This window comes from Marmota flaviventris, chromosome 4 (genome assembly GCF_047511675.1).
Source record: "Marmota flaviventris isolate mMarFla1 chromosome 4, mMarFla1.hap1, whole genome shotgun sequence".
NCBI classification, from domain to species: domain Eukaryota; kingdom Metazoa; phylum Chordata; class Mammalia; order Rodentia; family Sciuridae; genus Marmota; species Marmota flaviventris.
In genome coordinates, this window is record NC_092501.1 from 45,357,074 (window position 1) to 45,384,530 (window position 27,457).

The window sequence follows — 27,457 nt, forward strand, 5'->3', positions numbered from 1 at the left end:
CTGCATAGGTAGGTGGGTGTGTGCTATGTACCCTTCGTTCAGTCTGCATTTAGGGAGTGCCGGTGACATGCTGCTCGTCCCCACGACACTTACAGAACAGTTACTTAACAGGCATATGGCCTACCATGCACTGGGCCTGATCTGCGGCCACCTCCACCACACGGGTCCATCCCCACTGTCTGGGAGGCCACTCTGTCACTCCCTACCCAGGAGAGAGCAGGTGTGTGGCTACTCATGCTCTGGTACAAATGCTATCAAGGCCCCAACCCAGCCCAGCTGAAATCCTGGAGGGCTGAGTGTCAGTTGGCTCTAGTCGGCCTCCTCCAGGAAGCCCGCCACCAGCCTTACCCCCAAGGCCCCTCCTCTTGTGCTCTCAACACGGCTCCATGGGCCCCACGTATCACCAACTGCTCCTGCACGAGCTTACACGGTGACCTAGACGCCGAGCTCCCGGAGGGCTGGCACAGGTCTACTTTTTTGTTGGCCCCAAGAGCTGAGCATGAAATCATACAAAGAGTAGGTGCTTACTACATACCGCTACCTTCAGATGGAGAGTACAAGGAGGTGGGGTGACTTGTATTGAGGCCTGGAATGGGACCTGTACCCGGCACCCAGCTGGGGATACTGGCCCGGAGAGATGAAGCCACCCACGGTGGCCCCACACCCAGGGCAGGCTGTGCCAGCAGGATGCCTGTGGTCAGATGAGCTCTGGCCCCGCATCTGGTGACAGCACCACCCAGACAGACTCTTAGGCCCAGGCCGTGACATCACCCAGGTGGGAGTGGATGAAGGCCTGGGGGATAAGTCCTTCTCTGTCACTTGTCATGGCTGGTCCAGCCTCAAACAAGCCTCCTTAGGACAGGACCAGCCTTTCCTTCTCTGGGCATTGACTACCCTGCGTGCCATGAGTGTCAATGGGGGTGGGAAGGGAGTGTGGGGCCTTTTCATTTCTCTTGCTTACTCACTGCCCTCTGCAGGCGTATTTCTAGACACCCTCCATGGGCTGCCCTGGGGACCGGGAGTGGCCTGAGGGGAGTGGCCTGAATCACTGTCAGTTGATTTAGGCTGAGAGTGCAGGTCAAGGAAGGGACCAGGTCTGAAGCAGGGGGCTCCTTGGCCCCCCTCGTGGCATGGCCCTGTCTTTTCCCAGGGCTGCAGAAGTTTAGGGCTACCATCTGGGGGACTGCCCACCCCAGGTAGCCTGAGGGGAGACCTGGAGTACAGTGCAGCCCAGAGACCAGACTGTGGGCCCAGAGATGCAAAGTGTCCCCTGCTCTCTCCCTGGGTGGTCTGGCAAGGCCACTCAGTTTCCCTACCTGTAACAGGAAAGGGCTCTGTGAGCCATCCTTCAGTTCAGTTCAGTCCAAGGACCCCGCTCCACTCTTGTCCCCACCCTGCCCCCCTCAGCCAGCTCCAGACGAGCGGTCCGCCAGGCTTGTGGAAAGTTCTCGGATCTTAGTGGAGTCGTCAGACGCCTGATGAGCTACAGGGTCACTGGAAGGCCCCAGAGGTTGGCCATTAAATGGCACATCATGCCCAGGGGATAGCTTCTTGGTTTCTGAGGCTGGTGGGAGGCCGGATGCTCTGTGGCCAAAGGAGTGGGGCAGAAACCCACAGTTGACCTCAGGAGCCTGGCCCTCGGGACGTCAGGGTAGGCCCATCAGGTCACCATAAGATCTCAAGAGAAGGAGGAGGGACAGGCCTTGCCTATGCCAGTGGGGTCACGTCACCATCCAGGGCCCTGCCCCTAGTCCAGCTCCCCTTTACAGGCTCTGACGTATCAGATTGGCCTGACCACAGGTATTATCTGGGGCACCTGTTAAAACTTCAGAGACCCGAGTCCAGATCCAGACCCACAGAATTAGACCACAGGAGAGAGCCCAAGAATCTGCATGTAAGCCAGAAGCTAGCCCAGAAGGGCTGTGTGTGCTGGCAGGCTTGGCCGACACTGTCTCTGTCCTGAAGTGTCATCCCCAAGATTCCCATTTGAAAGCTTCAGAAAGGACTGAGGGGCCCGTGTCTCTCAGGAGGGCAGTATCTGGTTACCAGAGCTGATGGATGCCAACCACAAGTGAATGCTCCTGTCTGGGGGCGGAGTCAGCCCCCCAAGAGGATCAGTCTACAGTGAGCAGGGGCCACGGACCCGGGCATCTCCGGCTGCTTTCCATTCTTCCACTCCTGGCTTCACAGAGGAGAAACCAGAGGGGAGCCAAAGATAAATCACCTTGTCCAGTCTCACCCGGCTGAGAAGTAGCCGAGCAGGGATTCAAACCCAGAGCTCTGTCCCTACACCCACAGTGTAACCACATGCCCTACTGTGTCCTTTACCACCCTGAATTTATAAGGATGTAACGGTGTCTGAGCAACTACTGGAAGAGCTGCGGCCAGCATGGGAAGTCCTTTGTCAGCCCTCCTGGAGCTGTGACTGGGGACGGGCTGAGCTTCCTAAAGGATGCTTCTTTCACACAGAGAAAAAGTGTTCCAGATTGTTTGCAGGTTCTAGGTCATCAAAGTCCTCCTGGCTCAATCACTGACCACCCTGCAGCTACTGGGCAGGAGGGGGCTAGGAGGTGCAGGGTGTAGAGCTGGCTCCCCAGTAGCGAGAAGAGCAGGGATGGGTGAATGAGATGGGGAGTCTGGGTGGGCCTGAGGCTAGAGAGGGCTCACAGGGCCACCCAGTGATGGAGCTCAGGTTAGACCAGGCCAGATGGAGATGGCACCATGGGAGAAAATTCCACGGAGGTTATGAAGCAGAGACACTCCCTTAGGCTCCAAAAGTAGCCCCTAAAGATGCCTCAGGGAAATGAGGAAGGGTCCTGAACAGATGCGAGGCAAGATGTGCTGCTTCCAAACTGGAACCGAAGAGGGTGAGATGCACTTATCGGGAAAGACAGATGGGAGGGGAAAGTCTCTGGAAGCTTGGAGACCACAGATTCCCTCTCTCCATTAACCAGTCAGCTCACCGTGGGCTCTGGAAGGTTCTCTGGGGAGCAGCTCACCCAGCAGCCAGGGTGGACGGTCACCGGTAGGGATCACACTGAGGTCACTGTCTCTTCCCGCCTCCTCAGCCCAGAACTGAGAACTCGGTGCCCAGGGAGGGGAGTGGGGAGGGCAGGTGTGCACCCCTCATGGTGCCTGATGCTATTTTTCACAGTCTACACAAAAGCCCCAGAACCCTTCTTAACCCAGCCCATCAAGCTCTGAGAGAACCAGCATACTAGATAAAACCTCTGCCGTCCCTGTAGGGAGCCGAGGGTACACAGCCTGAGTGCTGAGGCTTCTGCTGCCCTCCAGCCCTGGAGCGCCAGGAACCAAGATGAGGATGCGGCCCGGAGCCTGCCCTGAGCCTCAGAGGACCTTTAGGTCCAGTGGGGCAGACAGCAGGCAGCTGGTGTGAAGAAGCAGAAGAAAGGAAAGGTCACGGGTGCAGGGGCTGAGGGAGATGGGAGAGCACGCGGAGAAAAAGAGGGGGCTTTTGGCTCAGTGCGCGCAAGCTCTGCAGCTGGAGGGAGGAGGAGGGTCCCTGGGAGAGTGGCCGCAGCCCCATGGAGGGAGACGGCTCAGCACCTGAACCTTCCATGACTCCCTGCCTCGCTGCCTGGGCAGAGGCAAACAAGAGAGGCAGCTGTAAATGGAGCCCGCGGCCAAGTGCAGCCGGAGGGGGTTTGCAAGCAACAAAGAAGAAAATTGGCTCCGGAAGGGGGCTGCTCTGCTGCCACCCCGCTCCCCCAGAGAGACCCCATCTCTGGAGAACCCTTTCAGGCTGGCAGGTCAGTCCCAGACTCCAGGGAGGCAATTCTCTTCCTCCTCCTCTGCTCTGTGCTCAGTATCTAGAAGCAGGGAGGAATGAGGGAGGGCCAGGATGGCACAGTGTGGGGGGCTGCCCTGGACTGGGGCTACTGGGGATGAGGTGGGGGCCAGCCTCAGCTCACCGCAAGCCCTATTCACAGGGAGGGTCAATCGTGTGGGGTCCAGGCACAGTCCTGCCTGCCTCCATCTGTCTTTATGGCCTCAGTGCCTGGCTCTGTGCTGGAGCAGTGGCAGCCTACAGAGAGAAATTGCGCTCCGCAACACACACCCTCTTCCGGTCCTCAGTTTCCCCACTGCAAAGTAGGAAGCTGTTCCCTGCCAGCCTGTGCCATCTACCAGGCACTCGGAAGGCCCCGTGGTGGATGAACAAAGAGGAGATGCATACGTGTTGAACACACACCAGATTTCCAAGACTCAGAATGGCAAATAGAATGTAAAACATCTTCCCTGCGTATCTAGTATATCATCACCCCAATACGTGGTCAATAAGAAACAACACAGCGGCCCACCCCATGCGTAATTTCAAGGGCTCCAAAAGCGCCAGGAGGAAGGGCCTGGAGTAGAGGAGAGAATGGGAGGGAGCAGGTGCTCAGGGACCCCAGGGGCAGAGGTGGGAAGGGGAGAGCACGCGGCAGGCGGGAGGTTGCAGGGGGCGGGAGGGCTGTGGAGTGCAGCAGGTGGGCAGGGTCCCTGCAACCCCAGGACACTGGTGGAGGCTGGCATGTGATGTGGCTGGGAATGGAGGCGGTGGCCAGATGGTGGCAACTTCCCATACTAGGCTGAGTGGCCGGGCACATAGTGGGCACTTCCAGGAAGATGCTGACCAGGGACTGGGATGGAGAGAGCTCCTCAGAGGGCATCCGGGTGACTGAGAACCCCCAGGCAGGCGTTTCCCTGGGAGCCCACCCTCCATTTCCCTCTTCCCTCAGGAGAGGACAATTTATTTATTCATGAGCATACACAGGCTCCCGCCAGGCGGCCAGCTCCTGCACACCTCACTGCTAATTATAGCAGGGATTTCATTAATGCTGCAGGGGAACGCCAGCTTTCCAACGGCCCCTGCTGGTGGGCACTGGCCCCTCTGTTTCCTGAGAGGTGCGCAGCCCTGGGGTGGGTGGGCTCTGGGCCTGAGCTCAGAGCTGCGAGATCCATCTCCACCCCGAGTGGCCTGAAGAGCAGGTCAAGATCCCCAGGGAGGGGACAGAGCCACCTGGTGCCCCCACCACCTGGCCACACACAGAGCACTGCTCTGAAGGCCCGGGGGTGTGGGGAGCTGCCTGGGACACCTCCAAAGTGCAGGGAGGGAGGGAGCGAGGGAGGCAGTGGTGTGTTGCAGGATAAACATGGCAGAGTTGGGAGCCCGGAGGTCTCAATGCCGGAGAAGACAGAGGGCGTGACACACAGCAGACCTGCCACAGGGCTGCCTGGCAAGGAGAGGATCTGAGGGAAAGGGCAGCAGAGGTGGGAGGCCCTGGGGCTCAGGGACGCATTCCAGAGAGAGGGGGCCGTGCTGAGGAGGGAGCAGCAGACGGGGGCTGCTGGGCAGGACAGCCAGAGAGGAAGAGGAGACAGACACCAGGGAGAGGCAGGACCATGGCTCTGCACCCAGGAGAGCCCAGGCGCACGCGTGCGCGCGCGCGCGCACACACACACACACACACACACACACACAGCACCGCCTGCAGCCCGAGGCCCAGACAGAAGCCACAGGGCCAGGTTGGGCCTGGCTGCTGGGAGGACTCCCCTAGAAGACCCAGCCCACCCACGGACACTTGCTGGGCCCATCCAGGCTTCACCCTAGAGACACCCAAAGCCTGTTCTGTCCGCTGTGGGAGGGAGGCCGGCACACTCAGGCCTGGATGCTATCTCCTCTGGGGTCCCTTGGGAGTCCACCTTTACCCCCATGCTGACCCTCATCATGGGCCCACCAGCCAGTCTGAGTACGGAGTTGGTGTGAGGGTCTTAATGAGGCGCTGCCTAGGCGTAGTCTCGACAGACCTGGAGGTTTCCCTGTCCCTGAACCACTCGGGCTTATTCACATGACCTTGTACATGGCCCTGAAACACCACAACCTCACCCTCACACCTTTTCACCCCAGCGCACATGTGCTCACACAGCTGAAGTTCAAGTTCAGAGCCTACTCTAGTTCCCACTAGGGCCACGGTGTCCCTCCTGGGTGTCTGGGCGGAGGACCGGAGCCCAGCAGTAGAGGCAGAGGGAGAAGTTCCTAAGGGGAAGCTGGGCTTTGTCAGGCCCACCCCTGGCTCCCAGGCAGCTGAGGGGGCTTCAAGGGGAGGGCTTGGAAAACATGCCCCAGCTGCGCCTCCCTCCTAAAGACTGTGGCCCATATTCTAGGGAGGAAAAGGGAATTGGGGAGGGCACATTGAGCCCATGTCTGAGGCCCCTACTCCCAGACAAGGGCCCTCTGCACCCCCCCGTCCCCCTCTCTAGTCCCAGCTGGAGAACCCCCTGGTTAAGGAGCCTGGGTCTTTCCCCTGATGCTCTTCAGTGCCCTGGTGCCCATGCAGTGGGGCCAAAGGAGGGAGGACAGTATCAGTGTCCTGCATGGACAGTGCCCCCTGCAGCCCTCCCTGGGGGCCTCGGGGAAAGAGCTTGGGAGGGAGGGACTTCTCCCTGCCGTTCTAGACTCTCTGGCATCTGTCCTAGGGAGCTTCATGTTTGCCCTGGCACTCAGGGATGCTCCGTGCCCCTTATCTGCCCTCTGGATGCCCTGAGCAACCCCAACTCCAGCTTGTGCCCTTGGAGAACTCACTATTCCCCAAGAGGAATCTTAAAACAAAACAAAACAAATCTCCAGACAGCTCAGACTCCTGCAAAGTTGCGTTTGAAGAAGCCAAGGAAACAGTAGGGTTGCCACTGTGTGGTCCGAGCTCTCCTGGCCAGTGGGCCTGACTGTCCTTTCCTCCTTAGTTTGGAAAGTGACACCACTGGCCCATCAAACCTGGCGGTTGCTCCACATTATAACAGAGCTGTAGCCTTTACCACTTCCTCAGAGACCCAGATAACCATCTATGCACTCATTAAAATATCAGCAGTGTGCACGGCTCCAGGGTAATTGTTAATATGCTTCTCTAGTCTATGGCTCACCCTTCACCCATTTTACAGATGGCAAAGTTGAGTCCAGAGAGAGGCAGCAACTTCTCAGAGTCACGCAAGGAGCTCATGGTCAAGAGCAGAACCTCATGCTGCTGTGGGCACTGACCATCTACCAACCCTGGGACAAAATGGAGAAGGCTGCCCATCTGCCACCCCCAACCCCAGCCGGAAGTATTGATTACCACCTTGCCTTGGAGTGGTTTTCTTTTCCCATCAAGCCTTCTGCTCTTTGTTTTCTTTTCTTTTTCTTTTTTTAAAGAATAATACTCGAAGCCGCTCCTATGATTAATTACCAGCTGCCTAATGCTCCGCCACTGGCAATTTCTGGAAAGGGAATGAATTACCTTGAAAAACATCCGAAAAGAGAACCCACCGTGAAGGAGAATTTTAAAGGTTACCTGACAATTAGCAGTGGGTTCCCCTGGCTGTGCTGGATTGCCAGCAGTCCCCAAGGGGGAGGGGAGTTGCCATCTGCAGTGGGGGCCACCCCTGGCTCCAGAGAGCAGCCAGCTGGAAGGACTGGGCCAGGCAACTGTGGCCCCACCTCTCTAGAGCCACGAGAGCCGGTTAGCTCCCACGGACTGCGGTTCAAATCCCCACTCCCCACTTACAGCTCTAGGGGTCCCTTCACCACACCAAGCCTCTAGAGAATGAGGCATTAAACAAACCTCCTCGAGGGACTCTTGTGGGGAGCAGAGTGCCTGGGACGAAGCTCACAGGACTGTAATGTTGGAAAGGATTCACAGCTTCTCTGCGGCCTCGGAGCAGCGCCGTCTACAGTGTGTCGTAAACAGTGCGTTTTCAGGTGGGAAACTGGCTCTAACCGCAGAGAAGGAACCTGCCCAAGAGCAGAGAGCTGAGGAGCAGGGAGCGGGGATTCCTGCAGCAGGAAGGGGATGAAGCCCGCCTCGCTGGTTCCAGAGCCCGAGCCCAGCTGGCTCTGCCCTGCCTGGGGTCCACTGTGAACACCGGGCTCCTCGGAGAAGCTGAGGGCAGCAAGTGAAACCTACATGTCACAGCAGAGCTACTTGCTTTCCCACACTGATCCCTGGGGTAATGACACCTTGGGATAAAGCATTCTGGCCAAGGAAGCATGTCTGTGAAGGGGTCTCCACACTGGGTTGAGAGCTGCAGAGTAAACAGGGATCGAACAGGTTGCCCCTGGACGTAGGGCCAACGGTGATCAACCCTGAAATGCCACCCTGTGATGAGACATGATGATGACCAGGTCCTAAGTCCTATTTGGAGGCTCAGCCACTCTCAGGAGCCCCCTGAGGGACCCCAAGCCCCTCATCAGCAAGGTGATCAGTGCATGTCTATCCTGGTGTTGGTGGGTCCTCAGGGGGAAGGGGATGGGGAGGCTGTGGGGAGGAGAGAGGGTCCCTGCATCCTTGAAAACATTCTGCGAGTGTGATTTTTCCCTCACCATGACAGTGGGGGCTCCCCTCCCCATCAGACAGATGGGTAACCCGAGGTGCGGGGTAACCATCCAGGATCACAGTGTGGACAAGTGCTAGACTCGGGATTTTCAGCGCCCCCTTTGGCCTGTTCAGGTGGGCACCTGTGCTAGGGCACATGCCACCTTGCCGCCCAGGCCTCCTGAGTGGCTGCCTCGTTTCTCCATGGGGGGGCCCCAGCCCCAGGAGGTTCAGAGCAGTGTACACAGGGACAGAGACTGGGGATGCCAGGTCTGCCCTTCTCCCCAGGCACCCCCACTCCATCCCCTAGTCATGGAGACACAGCCAGGACAAGAGACCCTGGGACGCCGGGTCCAGGGCCCCACTCACAATGGCACGATGATATTCCAGCAAAGATCGCCAGCACCCAATCCCACCCACGAGGGCTGAAGTCCCCAAAGGTGCCAGCACCTGTCCTCCAATCAGGACAGCTAGGCTGCAGGCCTACCTCTGTGATCTGCAAGTCACTAGTGTCCCACGTGCTGGTCAGCAGTTGGCAGCCCTTCCACTTCACTCCAGCTCCATCCTCCTGCAATGAGAGGGGTGGTCAGGGTCCAGTGCCAGGGTCTGGGCACTCACCATGCTGCAAGAGCTGTTGTCTACAGGAAGTTCATGGCCAGGAAAGTCCCATCAGCCCCCTCTGACAAACGGGAACTTGAAGGAGCATGACCTGGACACGCTCCCAGGCTCCCTCCTTCCAGCTTCCTCATGGGTCCAGATGGACTCCCAGTCTCTCTCTCAAGGTTGTGGGAGGATCCAGGGAGACAGGGTGACGTCACTCATTCACTCAACACAGATTTAATGAGCACTGGGTGCTGTGATTGTGGTCCCCAGCCTCGTGGGGACTCAGACAGTGAGCAGGGAATAAAACGATTCAAAGTCATGCCTGCCAGGAAGAACAAATGCAGGGGCCACCCAGCAAAATACAGGGTGGTCTCTTTAAGGAAGTGAATTTGAGGATGAGTCAGGGAGAAGCAGGCCAAGCTACAGGGAACAGCATTCCAGGGAGAGGGAACAGTATATTTGAAGAGTCTGAGATAGGAGCAGGAAGCCTGGGTCAGTGGAGAACTGGAGAGTGGGAGGGATACAGAGAATGGGGGGAGAGGTGGTGTGAATGGAGATGGGGAGGCAGAGCCCATCACAGAGACGGTAGAGGGAAGCCACAGGAGGGTCTGAGCATCTAAGGGGCATGGCCCTAGATGGCTCAGGACACAGGAAGTGGGGAGAAGCTGCAGGACCTGCTGGTAGCCTGGGCTTATTGGGAGGGTGTCCAGTTGGCCCACCCCCTGAATGCTCCACCAACATGCCACCCACTCCCACCGCCCCGTAGGAACCCAGGACAGTGAGACCCAGAGGCCTGGCTGGTGGGCATCAGTGGGATGCAGAGCCCTGAATCTGAGTCCCCCTGGGAAAGTGCCTGGCTCGGTGACTGTGGGCCTGCAAAGCTGCGTGTCTCAGAGGGAAGCCATGGCTAGCAGCAGGAGAGGCCATGCAGGGGCCATAGCACTCTGGATTCTACACAGGCCACGGGGCCAGGTGGAGGCCTCAGACCTGAGTCCCCTGCCATGTCCAGTAAGAGAGGCTCACAGGGAAACACAGGAGGCCCTGGTTTCAAGGTCTGGGGTTTGAGGCTTGGACTCAGTGATAAAAACCATTAGTTCCAACCCGGGATTTACCCTCTTACTGGGTGTGTGGTTGGGACATATCCTAAACCTCTCTGCATCAGTTGCCTCAACTATGGAGGGGATTAGGGTCCTCCCAGAGAGATGCATAGATGGTCTAAGGTAACACAGGGCACAGCACCCGCTGCACACCAGCTAAGGCATGGACTACCTCAAAGGGGTCAGCATTGGGCTCTATGGGGCACTGGGTCCCCAAGCCCCAGGGTCAAGAACTCAAATAACTCTTGGACTCCATGGCCCCAATTCTCCCATTTCACAGAGGAGGATACCGAGGCCCAGAGAGGGTTCATGGTCACACAGCAAGTCACTGGCTGGGGCAGGAATCAGTCTCCTGCCTCCCCCACCTCCCCCACCTCAGCGTCCCCGAAGGCGAGCTGGCCAGCAGAGCTGCTGACGAAGAGAAGATCATCATTCCAGCAGCTGAGAGAGAAGCCAGAGTTGGAAAGCCGTCGCTTACTCAGTGAACCTGGTCCAGGCCTCAAGGAACAATGCCCACCCCTGTCCACTCAGGGTTCTCCAGCTCCTGGTACACACACACATGGGCCTCACTGCCCCCTGCAGCTCCAGTCCCTTGGTGTGGGGCAGGTGAAACCAGAGAGGGGAAGGAACCTGTCCCAAGTCACACAGTGATAGTAGAGGATTCGAAACGCAGGCCCTGGTCAGGGACTGTGGGCCTGCACTGGACCTCCCATCTGGAAAAGTCAGGAGTAAGAGATTCACATTATGGAGTCTGTGTTGTGGGTTATGCCTGAGATATTTCCTTTAACCCTCAGAGAACTGGCGTGAGGTAGAACGGGCAAGTGAGCCCAGAGACTCTGCCTTGTTAAGGTCACATCGTCAACAAGGAGCCTGTGGGAACCATGGAGAGGTGGGTGAGCGCTCTGTCCCGGCCCCTGCTCTGTTCCTCCTGTCAGCCCTGGGAGCTGTTCAGCAGACCTGCTCAGAGCCTGGGGGCCCTGGTGGCCCTCACCCCAGGGAAGGGGACTCTCAGGAGCCCAGACACGGAAGTAATAGAGTGCTCCCACCCACAGCCCTGCGGGTGCTCTCCACTGAGACTCACAACCTGGGTGGGCTTGGCCACCTATCCAGACCAGGGGGAGAAGGGGGCAGATGCTGTGTGTCCCCCAGAGCAGCCTAGAGGGTAAACACCACGGGTCTGGAAGGTGCTGTTCTCTTCCTAAATTCAGGGCCTCTGAGCCACGGAGAGGTGCAGCCTCAGCCTCAGGGACCACGATGAGTTGTGGGCATCCCTTGGGCCCCAATGTCCAGAGGGGGTTTCATGGGTGCCTTTTGCTCAGGACTCTTACTGGGCAGGGGGACCCTGGTGGAGGAGGAGGCGGCTGTGGGTGTCTGAAGTCCCTGGGAGAAGGGCAGGCAGGACAGATGCCCATTTTGCAGATCAGGATCCTGAGTGAGGTTCCAAGGCAGGAGGTGTCATGCCCAAGGAGTGACCAGGCTAGATCCTGGACAAGGCAGAGGTCACTGAAGGGTAGGGACTATCCCGGGACTAAGATGAGCTCCCCTACCACCTGCCTTCCCCTCTCCACCCTCTCCGAGAGTCCCTTAGGAGGAACTGGGTGCAGGCTTGGGGTGATGACACCTGGGTAAGTCCACATTCTGGGCCGGAGCCTTGTGCCTGGCCAGTGTGGTGAGGCCAGGGGGCAAGGGTGGGTATAGCTGGTCTGGACCCCTATTCTGCTCTTTATTGCTAGGTGACCTCAAGTAAGTGGCTCAGCCTCTCAGACACCCCACCTCCTTTCCAGATGGAGATCCATCTCTCCTCCAGCTCCTCCACCTTAAGGAAGCTCTGGACCATTACAGGGGGAGGGGTCAGATGGCTCCAGGGTGGTCCTTTGGGCAGAGACAATGGCGCCCCCTGAGCCTAGAGTTCAGGGCTCAGCTCCTTAGCCACTCCCTTGCTCTGTCACTCTTTCTTCTCATTCCCTGTGTACCTTGTGCCCTGGGGTTGTGGGCTGTGCAGACACAGGGGGCATTCAGGAAGAGTGTGGGGGATGGGGACTGTGGAAATGTAAGGAAGTGAGTAACTAATTGCTCAAGGTCATAAACAGCCACGTGGACATCAGAACCACCTTCCCTAGGGGGGTCTACCAATCCTGGTCCAACTGCCACTCCCACGGCTGAGCCGATCTGAAGCAGCTCTGCCACACTGACTCTCCATCTCTGGGCTAGACTGGCCAGCTGTTTCCACTTCACAGAGGGACCCAATGGCTGCATGTCTTGTGGCCAGGGCCGGGAGCCCCTCCACTGTCCCCACACATTCTCCAGAGGGTAAGGCTTTCCTTAGTTTGAAGACCCACCTGGAGGTGCATCCCCTGACATGACCCTAGGGACTGCCCTCCCTTGGTGGCCAGAGCTGGCTCCAGCAGCAAGGCAAATATTTACCCCCATGGTTATCCAAACCCATCCAAAGGGGCCAGCCGCCCGCCTCCTGCATTCCTGGAATACATGTTCCCTGACCTCACCAAGTTGGGGGCTGGGGATCCAGACCCAGGAGAAGAGCCGGACTGGGCTCCTGGGCCTCGGTGGAGACCCAGGCCTGCTAGACACAGGGCAGGCAGCTTTCGGTCACCCCTTGGCCACTCACTGACTCCAGGAATCCCAGACTACTCTTGGAGAGCTGTGGGTGCTGGCGCTTGCTGGGGCACCGGTCAGCACACCACAGCTGGCCAGGCCTGGGCTGCCCAGGGTGGGGGTTGGGGCAGGGGCTATGCTGATGCCACATGAGAGCCTTGGTTCAGAGCTCCTCTCTCCTTCTACACACACACACACACACACACACACACACACACACAGAGCGAATCAGCTTGCCAACAACAGGGCAGATCCTCTGCCTACCAGCGAGGGCTGTACTGCGCCACCTTGGCACAACCCCATCATTAGGGAGAAGGAGGGTCCCACTTTACAGAAAAGAAAATGCCCAGCAGAGCCCAAAGGCCACACGGTATAAAGAGGCAGAAGCCAGTGGCCTCAGCCCATAAGGCACCCCCAACCATGCATCTCCGTGGCGCCGTGGCTTCCCTCAGAGCCCTGTCCATCTTTCGATGTCCAAAGGACCACCTCTTCCACATTGCTTTCCCTGAGAGTCCCTCAAGTGACCTTCCCCTCCCTGAATGTCCAGAACATCCTGATGGTGTTTCTCTCCTCCGGGTGCCGGGTGATCCCTTCAGCCATGAGACAGCGACCCTGTCCTCATTCCAGGCATGGCAGAGTCCAGCCCAGGGGTTTGGGGAGCCGTGAGTGCTCCGGGGAGGGCTGGACATCCTCTGAACCATTTTACCACAGAGCAATCACTACATTTGGCTTCAAAGAGCAGATAAGAAAGACAGACTTGGCAAGCAGGTAGTTGGGGTCCAGGGAAACTCCTGGGCAGGGCTGCCTTAGAGTCACGAGGTGCCCTGGGTCAGTAACCCTGTCTGTCTTCACTTCCCCTGAGAACTGTTCTACAGTCTGCCGCACCCAGCCCAGGGAAGCCCAGCCCGGCCCTGCCCTGCCGCTCAGCAGGCCCCTGGCTCTGCAGCCTTCCTCTCTCTTGCTGGAAAGTTTGCAAGGACCTGTGGGAGGAGCAGACAGGCAGCATTTGGCTGACCTGCTGGAGAGGTGGCAATGCCAGGCCTGGTGGCTCTGGACATTGGGAGATAGCAACATCTGCTTCTGAACTCTCACAGACACCTCCATGTGTGCAAAGCTTATGACCCAAGACACTCTATGCAAACATGGGGCCACACTCTGGCTCCGCTGGGGACCCAGAGTGCAAGTCAGGGAAGGAAGGATCTAACCTATCTCCTGCTTAGGTTCTCTCCTTTTCAAGATGGGGCTGCAACGTGACTTCCAGGAGTTCTTTGTTCACTTATTCAGTCATTCAATCATCCATTTCCTTCTTTTAATAACAAATGGCTGCTACTATCTGCCAGAGGAAAAGGAGTGGCGGGTGGGGGCAGGGCAAAGGGTCATGCGACACAGCCTCCCTAGGGTGTCCCACCATCTAGGGTGAGGTGGGGAGACGGGGATGGGCAGAGGGTTCCAGCAGGGGTGTGGGGATAGAAGGCTGGCAGGTGTACCCAGATCGGCCTAGGGGTAAAATGGGGACTTGAGGACATCATTCTCTTGGGCAGAGTCTTTGGGTGAGAGGGCAGCACTCCGGGGCACAGGCCCAGAGGTTTGGTAGGGAAGAGGCTGGGGCTGAAGACAGCACTATAGGTGGCAGAGCTGAGGCCCCAAACACTATGATATAGAGCTGCAACTGGGTGCCACCATCCGTGCTGTGCCCTTGTGCCTTGATCAGAGGAACAGTTGTTCATTTGATGACTTAGGAGGAGGGAGACCCTTCCTTCCCTCTTCCCCCAAGGTGAGTGGGCAGGTGCCAGAGCCATAGGCCTCTAGTTGTTAGGAATTGTTGCTGGGGCAGTTGGGGGTGGCTTTGGGAAGGAGGTGAGCCTCCCTCACCCTTTCCCAGAGGGGGATCTAATGCAGACTGTCAGGAAAGGGGACTCAATTCCCAGCCAGGGCCTGAGTTCAAATCCGGTCTCCCATCACTATGTGACTCTGCATGGTCTGTTCCTCTCTGGTCTCAGTTTTTCTCTTCCCGTGGCCCCACACCAAGCTAAAGCAGCAGTGGTGGTGTTTCGTGGGGCTGAGCACCACCCAGCAACAGGAGGGTGGCCGTCATCCTTAGAGGCTTGGATGGTGCTCACTGAGAAAGCGTGCTGTGTGGTACTGGGTAAGGAACTTAGCCTCTCTGGACCTTAGTTTGATCATCTGTAAAATGGAGATGAAGAGAGTCCCTGTTCTTACAGAGTTGAAGGACTTAACAAGATTCTGCCAGTACTGTGCTTGCCAGGGAAAGGCTTAGGGTGCAGGGGTGGCCCTTGTCACATTGGCTCAGGGGAGCTGCAAGTACAGATGTGGGGTCCTACCCAGGTGGAGGTTCTAGACCCCACAACACAGAGACAGAGACCTGTCAGGCCCCATGGGGAAGGCACAGCCTTTCCTTTTTGGGGAGCTAGGGTCTCACCAACAGGAATCAACCAGGCTCCCAGCACCCACTAGGGCTCTGACCACTTTTGAAGCCAAGGCCCTAAACTGAAGTTTCGTTTCTTGTCTCTGCTCATCTGTGGCTGCCCTGGAATCCTGGGGATGCCTCCAATCCCAAATCCCCTGTAACATAAAAGGGCTCTGGCAAAGGCTCTCAGAAGAGCCCTCAGAGAGCCCTGAGTCCAAGCCTACCTCCTACAGAGGCTAGGACACAAGTCCAGAGAAGAATGGGCTGGTACCGTGGCCAGGATCGAAACCCAGGTGTTGGAGGTGGACTGAGGAGCTAGGGGGTCCAATCCTGCTCCACAAGCAAGTCACCTATCCCCCAGGTCTTGGCTTCCCCATCTGGGTTAGCACGGCTATGTCACACCCACTTGGTGCAGGAAGGTCGAAAGGCTGAAGGGCACAGGCACCCTCGATGGCCATGCAAACAGCCTAGCTCTGCATGTTCCCAATGACCCCCTTGCTGGGCCAGGGGCCAGCCTCCGGCGGTCACGTTTCCCAATCAGGCATCCTTCTGGGATTCTGGCCACAGTGGACCTGGCCAGTGCACAGTGATGGCCAAGGCCCAGATTTATAAGTGCCAGACAAAGGAAAGCGCTGTTCTTGCTATCAGGAGGTGGCGGGCCCCAAGACAGGCGCCGCAGTAACCCAGGCCCGGACAAAATCCCATCTATGCTGCTCACAAGCCAGGTGACCTTGGCCAAGTAAGTCCTCGGGCCTCCCTGACTCAGTTTCCTTGATGGGGTGTAGGGAAGGGAGAAGGTTTGACTGGGTGATAAGTGCCTGACCCAGTCTCTGGCCCTTAGACGAGTCCTGGCACCAGGAACTCTTTTTATTTATTGAATCATTAAGTAGACTCCTCCCCATCCAAGGGCGGCCAGTGGTGGTCTTCAGGGAGCTGCTGGAGGCTCAGGGAAGAAATTGGACAGCACTCTTGTCAGGCTCCCAGCACCCACTAGGGCTCTGACCACTCTTGAAGCCAAGGCCCTAAACTGAGGTTTCGTTTCTTGTCTCTGCTCATCTTCACTCTGAGGCCTGTCCCAAGAGACTTCTCCAGCCCAGACTCTGCAGAAGCTCACCTCCACTCTTGATTGGGAGGTGAAGCTCAAGTCGCATCTTTGTCTTGCACCCTTCCATGAGCTGGGGCAAGTGCCTCCTCATCCCTTGAGGTCCCCACCTCTCTATCTGCCAAATAGGAGGAGATGCCTGCCTGACCCCAGGGTTGCCAGGAGGACTCTAAGAGGAGGCGGAGGAGGATGTGGTCAGGGTCCCCAATCTGTGTCATGCACTGCCTGCCCTGGCCAGTCCTGCTCCCCTGGGAAGCTCTGGGCTTCCTGACTCAGCCCTGACTGAGTGAGCACACACCCAGAGCAGGGCCTGGGGCCCACCCAGAGGTGCTAAGGACCTTGTCAGCTGCTTCCCAACTGTGGGCCTCAAGGCAAGACCAACATGCCCCTTCTTCTCCCCTGAGTCTGGGGTCTCCTTTGTTCTTTTGGAAAGCAGGGCTTTCTCAGCCTAATAGTTTAGTTGGATTCTCAGAGGATCCACCCCTCACCTGCCCATCTGTCCACAGGACTGACAGAACCTGCCCTCTGGGGCCCTGGAGGGACCCAGAAGGACCAGGGCCAGCCCTTGTGTGGTGCAACCAGCACTGGCCATGCAAGATCAGGAGTGCTGCAGTTTGAAATTGTCCTGAAAGTTCCTATGTTGGAAAGAATCCCAAAGTCATATGTTCACGGTTGTTGGAGGTGGGACCCCATGACAGCATTAGTGACTTTATGAAAAAAAAGGAAGGAGACTCAAACTAGCACTCTTCCTCTCTCCATGTGATGCCCTCTGCTATGTTATGCCACAGGAAGAAGACCCTTGCCAGATGCTCTTGGATTTTCCAGCCTCCGGAATCATAAGAGGCAAATAAACTGTTATTCTTTACAAATGACCTGGCCTCAGGCATTCTGTTATAGTGGAGAAAATGGACCAAGACCAGCTCCTGGTCCCAGAATGTTGGCTGGATGAATGAGCAGTGATGGCGGCGAATGGCACCAACCCCACTCAGATCAAAGACGGAGGCAGGTGACAGCTGCACAGAGCTTACTGCACCTGCCCCAGGCCAGCTCTAATTGACACTCTTCATACATAGGAAGCCATGGTGAACTCACTTAGTCCCCAGAGCAATCCTATGAAGTGAGTAATGCTAATCCCATTCCATAGAAGAGGAGACTGAGGCTCTGAACCATGAAGTCACTTGTCCAGTGTTAGGAAATGGCAAAGCTGGATTCAGCACAGGCTCTGGGCTCCAGAACTCAGGCGCTGATCCAGAGGGTTACCTTCCCAGAGGCCCTTGGAGAAGGTAGCCCATCAGAGGCCGCCTAGCCTAGCTGTAGGCCTTCCCCAGGGGCAGGACTCAACTTGTGGGGTGGGTTATATTTTGAAGTTACCCTGGACCTCACCTGGGGCCTGGGCCGAGAGCCCTTGGTCAGCCCAACTCTCAGGGAGGGAGGGAGGGGACTTCCTGAGTGGGGGAGCCTGGGATCTAGAGCTGGATCCCTGACTCCTCTCTCCTTGGTTTTGAGCTCTTGGAAACAGAGTACCCCCACCTCAGTAGAGCAGCCTACAGGGCCCAGATGTAGGCGGGAGAGATGAGCAGACAGGCTGGGGACGTCAGCACAGCATGCAGCCAGATGACACACAGCACCAGCAGTTCCTGACTCATAGCCACCCACCCCAGGACTCCACCCACTACCAGCACCCCCACCCTGGCTTGCACCCCGTGGCCCATGACAGCTTCTGGAGTCCCCTCCCACTGAGGACCAGAAAGCCACAGAGGGAGGAAGGAGCATGGGCCCCACCCAGGGCTGAGTGGGACACAGGGACACCCAGAGGAAGAGGTGAGGGGCATGGCGCCAGTACTGGCTCTGCCCAGCCCTCCAAGCAGCACCCCACCCACCCCAGCCTGCGCTCAGCACCCTAGTCAGGAGGAGCGAGGGCCAGCCTGGGTCCCCTGGTGCTGACACCCACTTGGGCCAACTTCTTACCACGTGACTCTTCCTGAATCAGGTCCCTCCTCTGGGATGTGCGCACCAAGCTCCCCTGAGGCCAGCTCCTCTCTCTAAGGGCATCCCACTGCCGGTGACTTGTCATCTGTCCTAATTGTGCCTGGACCTTCCTACCTCTGCACCATTGCCCATGCTAATGCTGCTGTTGGGACGGTCCCCAGTCCCTGTGGTCTGGCTTGCAAGGAAGGGCACAGGGGGTTGGCTCTGTGCTCCTTAAGTCTTGAGGACTTTCCACAGCACCCTATGGCCCATCTCCTGAGGCCTCAAGGGGTGATGTGTCCAAGGCCACCACACTCAGCTGTCACTATGCCATGGGGAGTGGCTTGGGCTGTTCAAGTGTAGGGATTTTCCCATTGCTGAGGAGCTTTGAGCTGGTCCAAGGGTTCAAGGTGGCCCTCTGGTCTGTCAGTCTGTCCAGTGTTACTGTGACTTGGGCTTGCTTGCTCGGTGCCCCGACCTCTCCTTAGCTCCTTGGGACTCAGTTAAAGTCCCTGCTACTATCCCTGCTGACCATGGGCTGGGTTGAGCTAGGGACGCCTCTCAGGAAAGAGGAGAAAGATGGCGTTGGGAGGGTGGCAGGGACCTTCCCACAGTAAGATCCCCCTGTCCCCTCCCCGTTTTCCGTCACAGACCCACTAACCTGGTGCATCTGCCTGGGTAGAGCAGAGCCTGAGGAGAAGGAAGGGCTCCTCCCAGCCCTGCAGGGATATACGAGGGGGTCCTGAGTAGTCACCCCAAGTACAATCCGGCCTACCCCAAGTCCTGTCTCCAGTGGGATGCTCATAGATGGAGGAGCCTCCACCTCTGCCCTTGCCTTCTACAGAGGCCCAGCGTTGGTGAGTGACTCGTCCGAGTATACCAGCAAGCTGGTGGCCCATCCCGGACCAAGGTCCCAGCCTCCAGGCTCCCAGACCTAGCCCCATAGGAGGTTTCTCCTTCCAGGCCCCCAAAAGGTCAGTGACTCCAGAGGAGCCCAGTCACCAGTATGTGTGGGGTGAGGGGTGGGTGTGGGCCCAGAGCTCCTGCCAATGGGAGGCCCTGGGGGTGGTGGTCAGGGCAGGTCAGACGCAGGGCAGCGACAGCTCAAGGTCGGGCTTCCTTTCTCAGAAGGGCATGATTCCTGGAGGCAGCTCCCACGGGAACAGGAGAAGCACCAGCCCGGGGAAGCTCGGGTGGGACACAGGCGGTGCCGGGGCAGGGTTTCCTGTTGGGGGTGGGTGGCCCTCGCAGAGGCTGGGTGACCTGCGCGGCTGTGCCCCTGGGGACAGGCCAGGCTGGGTTTTGCCTCATCCCTGGCCTGGCCCATCCTCTCGCCGGCCCTGGCTTCCTGTCCCTCTGGCTCCACCCGACCCAGGGGAGAGGGAGGGCCCACGGAGGCCTCCTCAGAAGTCCCAGTGTTTTCTGGGGGCAGAAGTGATCAGGTGACTCTCGTGTGCTTGGTGGCCTTTGGCCTCTGGCCTCCAGGCCTCCAACCATTTGTTTTACAGGATGAGCCCTCAACAAAAGAAGCCCTGGCACAACTTGGGACCTTGAGCTTGCTCCACCCTGGGCAGCTCGACAGTATCATTTTGGAGACGTCACGTCCAGGAGACCAGGGTGAGAGAGAGAAGAGGCCAGACCCACTGCAGGCCTCGAGGCAGAACGTCCTGGTGTCAGAGACCAGAGCAGCATAGCGCTGCCTTTGGAAGGCACAGCATCCCAGCAGGCAATGCGGCCCTCCAGCCCCTCACCAAGAGGACATGAGGACATGATGTCTGACCACAGCCCAGAGGAAGGCCCTTTCCCCATCCCAGCACAGCAAGGTGCTCACAGTGTCAGGAGAGACTTCCAGAGACACCAACTCCATTCTGGGTGGTGCCAGGAGTTAGGGGTGCACCTATCCATGGCTGGGGGCATGGCAGGAGTGGAGGGGTGGCTGGTCAGACCCAGTGAGAGGAAGGGATTGGAACACAAGCCCCTGTGGTTCAGCACACACAATATGGGCAGCTGCCTCCAGGTCCCCGTCAAGGTGACTTAGAAAGCAAACAGGCCAGAGTGAGGAGGCCCTGAGGCTCATCGCCCACAAAGGCACACTCCTGGGGAGGAATGCAGACAGGAGGGAATAAGAGAGGCCACAGGCACAGGGACAGAGCTGGGCCCCAGGTCTCCTGCCTGCACACAGTGGCCCAAAGACAACCCCATGAAAGCAAATCCATAGAAGTCCCTTGTGACCTGGGGCCTCCTGACAGGTGGGGCAGTGGGTCTGCTCATCTCGGGCAGGAACCGACTTAAGCCCTACCCTGGCTGCCCGGGCGGGACCTGGAGGACAGGCTCCCATGACCAGAACGCATCTGCTGGGCTGCCTGTGGGGGGGAGTCTGGGGGGGACTCAGTCACAGGACACTAAAGGCCTATGGTCTGTGGCCTAAGGCAAGCAGGGTGGAAGACAGGCAGACTTGAGTCTGGTGGGGGCCAGGACTCAAGTCCACCATGGCGGTAGGAAGCCTCGGACCCTGAGGTGGGCCATGTCAGCCGTGGGCAGGAGTAAATGCTGAGGCAGCATTCTGGGGCTCTGCCTACGAGCTGTACTACTGGCCCTGCCCAGAGCCCGCCAAGTGGTGGACCCCGGTGGTCCTCTCAGCCACTGGCTACCCCCTCGATCCCTTCTTTAGAGCTAGAGTTTCCCTCTAGAAACTAAGAGAATGGCCTTGAGCCCATGTGAGCACCATATCCCCGAATCCCATCACTGCAGAGAGAGGGCCTGGTGATGCTCTGCTGGCCCTGATGCCAGCCTTCATCTTGGCTTCTGGTGGGCTCATCCTGTGGGGAGGAGTGTGCCTCAGCTTCCCCAGAGCCCAGGAAGCTGGAAATGTCACCTGTACCTTGAACTTGGTCTCCACCCACTGCTGCCCCTCTCTGGGCTCCCCTCCCCTGACCCTTGGGTCCACCCTGTGCTGCATGGTGGGGGCTGGGCAATAAGCATCCCCAGGGCCAGGGGTGTGGCTTTCACTGAACACAAACCCAGCCTTGAGGTGGCTGCCAGGAAATGTTTGTCAAAGGGACAAAGGAAAGAGGCAGCTGGTGCCCGACAGACACACAAATGCAGGTGGATAGCAAAGCATGGCCCCCAAAAGCCACCACAGCCCTCCTTGTCCCTCAGGCCCTGCGCTATCTAGGACCAGACCCATAGTGAAGGCTGGAAAACCAGGGTGAAGGCCAAGGGAGCCCACTCAGGCTTTCTCAGGTGGGCCTGGAGAAGGGTCCCCGATGCCCGGGGCTCAAGGGCTATGTGCTCTGTCCCCCATCACATACTGGCTCTGGCTCCACCTCCCTGGAGGAATTGAACCCTCTCCCCAGCTAGAAACGCCTTCTCTGTCCGTGAGGGACTCAGCAGCATCTCTCAGCTCTCTGTTGAGCCCTGCCCCCAAGTTGTGGCTCCTTCCTCTTGGAATGGCCAAGGGATGGGACATGGACATTTAGGACAAGATCACGGGGGTCTTTGCAATGAAAGGGGATTCTGTCCAGACAACAGGAAGAACACATAGATATGAGGTTCCACAGAGGTTCTGGACAGGTGCTCTGCCACCTCCCTACTGCTATCCAGCCCAGGATCCGGACATAGCAGATACATATCTGCTGAGTCCGTCAGCAGCTAGACGGATGCATGTGGAAGGCCTGACTTCTATTCTGCCCAGGCAGCCCGGGTCCTGCCGCAAACTCCAGGGACCATGACTGATGGAGGCTGGGTCCACGTGTGCCCACCCCCACCCAGGCCAAGATGCTGCCTTCTGGGCTCTTCCAGGTCAGAGATTGCCCGTCCTCTCTGTTTCATGGTGGGAGGGGTCTCTGATCAAGCCCAGTGTCCACTCTTGCCAGACAGGACAGGGGAAAGTAGAGATCCAGGGCCTTCCCTCGGCCCAGACCTTCCCAATCACAGCCCAGGGGCCCAGGAACTCTGGGATCTGACCAGGGCCTGCTGCTGGCCCAGAGCCCACAAGCCCACAGCATGGTGGCCCCTCTCTTCTGTTCCGTGTCACAGCCTCCTGGCTGCCGCCAGCCTAAACTGCTTACTTAGACAAATAGGGAAAGAAGGCAGCCATGTGATGGCTGAGGTTTCCTTGACCCAGACCACACACACACAGGCGCACGCGCATGCGTACACACACACACACACACACACACACTACTCCTGTGGGTCAGGTGGTCATGCAGTCCTGAAGGACAAGGGCTGGGCCAACTTGGGTTTCTGTATCTCTGAAGGACAAGTGGCCTGGTTGCCTTTCTTTACCCAGAAGAATGTTCTTTCCAAACACTTGCTCTCTTCTCCCTGGACAGGCCAGGTCCGGGCCGGATGGGAAGCAAGTGGAGTGGGGGGTCCAGTCCGGTGGCCTCTATCTGGGTTTTTCCTTCTGGGAAACTGTGGCCACCCAGTCACTCCCCGAGAGCAGGAGAATCCCGAGCGGCACACGGGCTGGAGGTGCAGGGAGCCGAGGCTCAGGAGGGGCCCAGGCTGCCTGTGTGCTCAGCTGGAGCACTGGTTTTGCAGCTGGACTCCAGGGCATGACCTGAGGAGTCGAGGGGATGAGAGGGGCTGAAGGAGCCATGTCCAGTCCCACATGGCAGGCCAGGCTCTGCCCCTGTTCAGCTGCCTGGACAGATCTATGGCCAGCGACTCGAGGGCCCCTGCAATATTGAGGAGCTCTGTCCCCAGCCACTCTCCCGGAGGGTAGGCCGACATGGGTGCTCTGTCACTGCCCCTGCTCTGTGGGGACCGCAGCCAGCTCCCACCTGCCCTGGCCTCCGGCCTTCCTGCCAGGACCCCAGCAGCACAGAACCCAGCAACCCAGTGCTGATCTCAGGTGGGCCGAGAGTTCCTAAACCAAGGCCAGTCCCCCACCTAGCCAGGAAAGCCCTCCACACAGTGCCTCTGAATGTCCCCAACCCCAACTCAGGGGACCTGGGGCACTGAAACAAACACAAACCAACCTGAAGGTCCCCCACTAATTAGAGGTGGACTTGGGATTTGAACCCACAGAATCCAGCTCCAGAGTCCTCCTTCTCCATCAGTCCCTACCCACAAGCCCAGGAGCTACGGCCTCCGCTGCTGGGCTGGGCCTGTCCCCCACAGAGCTCCTAACCAGGCTTCTGGAGGCCAGGCCCTGCTCCGCAGGGGTGCTCAGGGCTGTCTGTTGGCCCCAGCCCGGTGACCCACACCCAGCGAGCTCTCCCTTCCTCCTCCATCTGCCCAGGAAGCCTGTTTTGTGGCGGCTCTCGGTGGAGAAGGAAGGAGATGGGCAATGAGGGAAGAGGCAGAAAAGCGAGGAAGGGAGGAACACAGGGAGGGTCACAGACAAACACGGAGGAGGCACGAGAGCAGCAGGGAGAGACCAAGGTGGGGCAGAGAAGGGCCCGGAAAACACGGAAAGCGCTGGGCGTGGTGGGGCACGCCTGTAATTCCAGCGGCTCTGGAGGCTCAAGTAGGAGGATCACAAGTTTGAGGCCAGCCTCAGAAACTTAGTTGAGCCCTAAGCCACTTAGTGAGACCCGGTCACAAAATAAAACATAAAAAGGGCTGGGGATGTGGCCCAGTGGTTAAGCACCCCGGGTTCAATCCCCAGTACCAAAAAAAAAAAAAGAAAACACAGAAAGAGGAAAACCTGGAGAATAGAAAGAAGAGGGAGGGGGAGATGAGAGGGGGAGGAGGAAGAGGGAGGGACAGGGAGCACGAGGAGGGCAGAAACGAGGAAATCCGAGGGAAGAGGAGGAAGGGAAGGCAGGCGGGAGCGGGAAGGAGGTGGAGGGCGGGAGAGGAAGCCGGAGCCCAGGAGAAAGGCAGAGGGGCCACCAGGAGGTCGCAGGGGGAGAGGGCCTCGGAAAATGGAGAGACAGACAGAAAGCCAGCCCGCCCACCAACATTAAATACCTAACAGGAGATGACAAATCAAATGGGAATTACTGCGGTAAAAACATAATTAGAAACTTGATTGAAGTTAAACAGAATTTACATAACACTGCAAATTAACTTTACACGGAAACTATTCACTGGGAAGGCAATGAAGAGGCATTTCATTAGTAATCTATATTTAAACAATGGGCACAATGGAGGGAACTTGGTGCCTTCAGTTGGAGCGGAGCCGGTGCCAGAGGCTGCTAGAGGACCCAAAGCAGTGGGTGCTCCAAGTGCAAGTGGGCAGGGTCCAGGGCAGAATCGGGAGCCACTTCTGCCTCTGCCTTGCTGTGCGGCCCTGGGCAAGTGTCTTACCTTTCCTGGGCCTCAGTTTCCTCACCTGCAAAACTAGGATGTTGGAGAGGTGGTTTGTAAGTCTGGCTATTCCAGGAGAGCCTGGGAGATGGGAGAGGGCTCTGATAAGCTTGTGGGCTTTGTAGGGGAACGGGATGGTCCTGCCTGATGCCACCGAGGCAGGGGAAGGATTGAGGGAGAAAACAGGTAGAGACAGGCCTACAGAAAAGTGAGTCCGAAGGCACAGGGTTACCTGTCTCCTGCCCCAGCACACTAATTAGATGACCACAGCGTCCTGCTATGAACACAACACCAGTCCCTCACTGCGCAAGTGGCTTCCCGGTCCCCAGTGCAGAGTCAGAGGGGCATCTCCCTCACTGTGTCCTCGGGGAGCGGGTCAGCAAGCCCCTGCCTAGCTCCATGCAAGTCTCAGCCTGGAGACGTCTCCGGAGACTCTGCCCACAACCCAGTCATGTCACACCAAGTGGCTTCCGCAGGCCGACTGGACTTTGCCCCTGTGGCTCCCATGGCTTGGGCACACGAGCCCTGACCTCCTGCCCAGCTCAGCACTTCTCTCCTCAGCCTTCCTGGAGGCCCGACTGGGTGCCTTTCCTGCCGGAGGCTGCAGACTCCTGGTGACATGGAAGTGGCTGGTTCTGTCCCCGGCCCCCACTGTTCCAACAGGACTGGCAGCTCTGGGACAGGGGAGCCCTCTGTTGTCACCTCTGTATACGTGCCAACCTGAGCCCTGTGTTTGGCACAAAGCAGGCGGTTAGCAGGTTCCAGCGGGCAGTGGTCAGGGTGACCCTGCAACAGGTGGGTAGGAGGTGAGATGGACAAAAGGCCCAAGAGACCCTGCACTCTGATCCCGAGGGAGAGGTGAGTGGCATGAGGGGCCAACCTCAGACAGACAGGAACAGCTCAGAGACTCCTGGCTTCGTTTCTGGGGTCTCTGGGGCTCCCTGTCCCAGTGCCAGCTCAGGGCACTGCCGCTGCTGAAATCCTCCTGCTGTGGGGGCGTGTCTGGGAGCTGAGGGAGGGAGAGCAGGCCCTGAGCTCCTGGGACACACCTGCTCCCCAGGGTCCTACCAGCCCATCCTGGCCCAGGGGGGCCCTCCTGGGAGAGACTGAGAGACAGAGACAGACACCGAGAGACAGAGATCTGCTCCTCATCCACTCACGACCCAGAACGGTTGCTGTTCCTTTAAGATAAAGGAGCCACTGGGTGCTTAGGAATTGCATAGCGCTGTTGGGTGTCCTTCCCCTGTGGGTAGCATCTGAGTTGCCACCTTGAGCCCTGTGTTTTCAGACAAGTGCTCCAGGTAAGGGGGGCGTCCCATGAGCCCAAGAACCCCGAGTGGCAGCAGAAGGTCAGGTGAGCTGGGTGAGGCTGCTTCAAAGAAAGTGCAAAAGTGGGCAGACAGGAGGGCAAGAGGCTCGGCTGTGGGGGTGCTGGCTAGGGGGACAGGGAGAGCCAGGTCAGGGGCCACTTGCATACCAGACAGGTACCTACAGGCCTTCACACCTATGTGGCCAGGGGTGAGAGGAGGAGGCCTTGGATCCTCCCCTCCAAACAGCTCATTACGGAGACCTCTGAGCCTTTGTGTGCATTCCCTCTGTTCCACCCGCCTGCAGTGCCCTTCCCTGCTCTGTCCAGTAACACAGACAGACTCTTGTCCGTTCAGAGCTTGCTCTTCTGTCTGCCTCTTCTCCCGGGCTGCACCTTTCTGACTGCCGCTGCCTCCTCCTCACCTGCCCTCCTCCTGGGGGCCAGATGGCCATGACTCAGACTCAGGTCCCTGACCTTCACTCCCTCCCCGCACCTCGAGGTGACCTCAGCCGCACAGCCTGCAACTCCAGCTGTGCACCACACTCCCAAATCCGCATCTGTAGCCGCTGGGACCTCTCTTGCCTTCCAGACTCCCAACCAGCCGCCACTCAGCCTTTCCACCCGGATGGCTCAAAGGCATCTCTCACTCCACGTCTGAAGCCCAACTCCTCGGCTTTGATAAGCCCTCCCCGGCCATTCTTCCCAGGCTGAGATAATGACCACCTCCCTTCTCCCACTGGCTCCCATCCCCAACCCAAGAGCCATCCCTGGCAGTCTGTCTGTAACCCTCCCCTCTCGCCCACCAGCAGGCTGTCCCCGGAGTCTCAGACACATTCTGACTCCGCAGCTTCTTACCTCTTCCCCGCCACGCCCTCCTCTACGCCGCCACCACCAGAGACCTCCTGCTCCACACTGTCACCTCCGTGAGTGGGTCCCCGCCGCCTCTCACCTTGTGCCCCTCACAGAGCACCAGCCCCCGGATTCCCTGCTTCTCACCCCAGCTCACTGCCTGTGGCATCTGGTCTCCCACCTGGAGCCCCTGTTCCCTTTCCTGCAGTCATTTCTTAACACTTAGCATCACCTCACATACGAGAGAGAGATCCGATTTTCAGGAATTCATTGTCCACATCTCCTCATAAGAACAGAAGCACCCTGAGGGGGGAGTTTTTCTGTCTATTCCCTGCTATTCTCGTCCAAGCTTCAAGAGGTCCTGACACAGCGACTTCCGATAAGTATTTGAGGAATGAATAAAAGGACAGTGCCTCTTCCTGAATACCTGCTGAGGGCCCAACTCACAACCCCTCCTGCCTCCCTTGGGCAGTACCCAACGCTGCGCAGTTTCAGCACCGCCCCACGGTAGTGAGCCCAGCTCTGGGATCCCGAGTTGGCCTCTGCTCATCTCCAAAACCCAGCCCTTAGTGCAGGTCTGACCTGGCGCAAAAGTCTGTGTGTGTCTGATGAATGAATTAAATAGAAAATGGGTGGATAGATGAATGGGTGGATGGACGGATAGGGAGGGGGATGGATGGATGGAGGTGGATGGATTCATGGGTGGGATTAGATGGATGAGTGGGTAGAGGTATTTGGGTACAAGGATGGATGGATAAATAGACGAATGGATGAATAGGTGAGTATATGGTGCAAGAATGGATGGATGGATGGATGAGGCTGGATGGGTACAAGGATGCATGGATAGATAGATGGATGGATGGACAAATGGATAAGTGGGGG

At 58.1% G+C, this 27,457-nt stretch overlaps 1 protein-coding gene across 4 annotated transcripts in view; it reads right to left on the minus strand.

Moving 5' to 3' along the window:
* Window positions 1–27,457, minus strand: part of Zmiz1 (zinc finger MIZ-type containing 1) — a 219,662-nt gene that overhangs the window by 127,557 nt on the left and 64,648 nt on the right. For 3 of the 4 annotated variants that reach the window (XM_027931447.3, XM_071611136.1, XM_071611134.1), the window contains exon 4: window positions 8,833–8,913. The exons of the other annotated variant lie outside the window; for it this stretch is intronic. The gene's annotated coding sequence lies outside the window, so the exon portion shown is untranslated. The remainder of the gene's footprint in view (window positions 1–8,832; window positions 8,914–27,457) is intronic. 4 annotated transcript variants of the gene reach the window in all.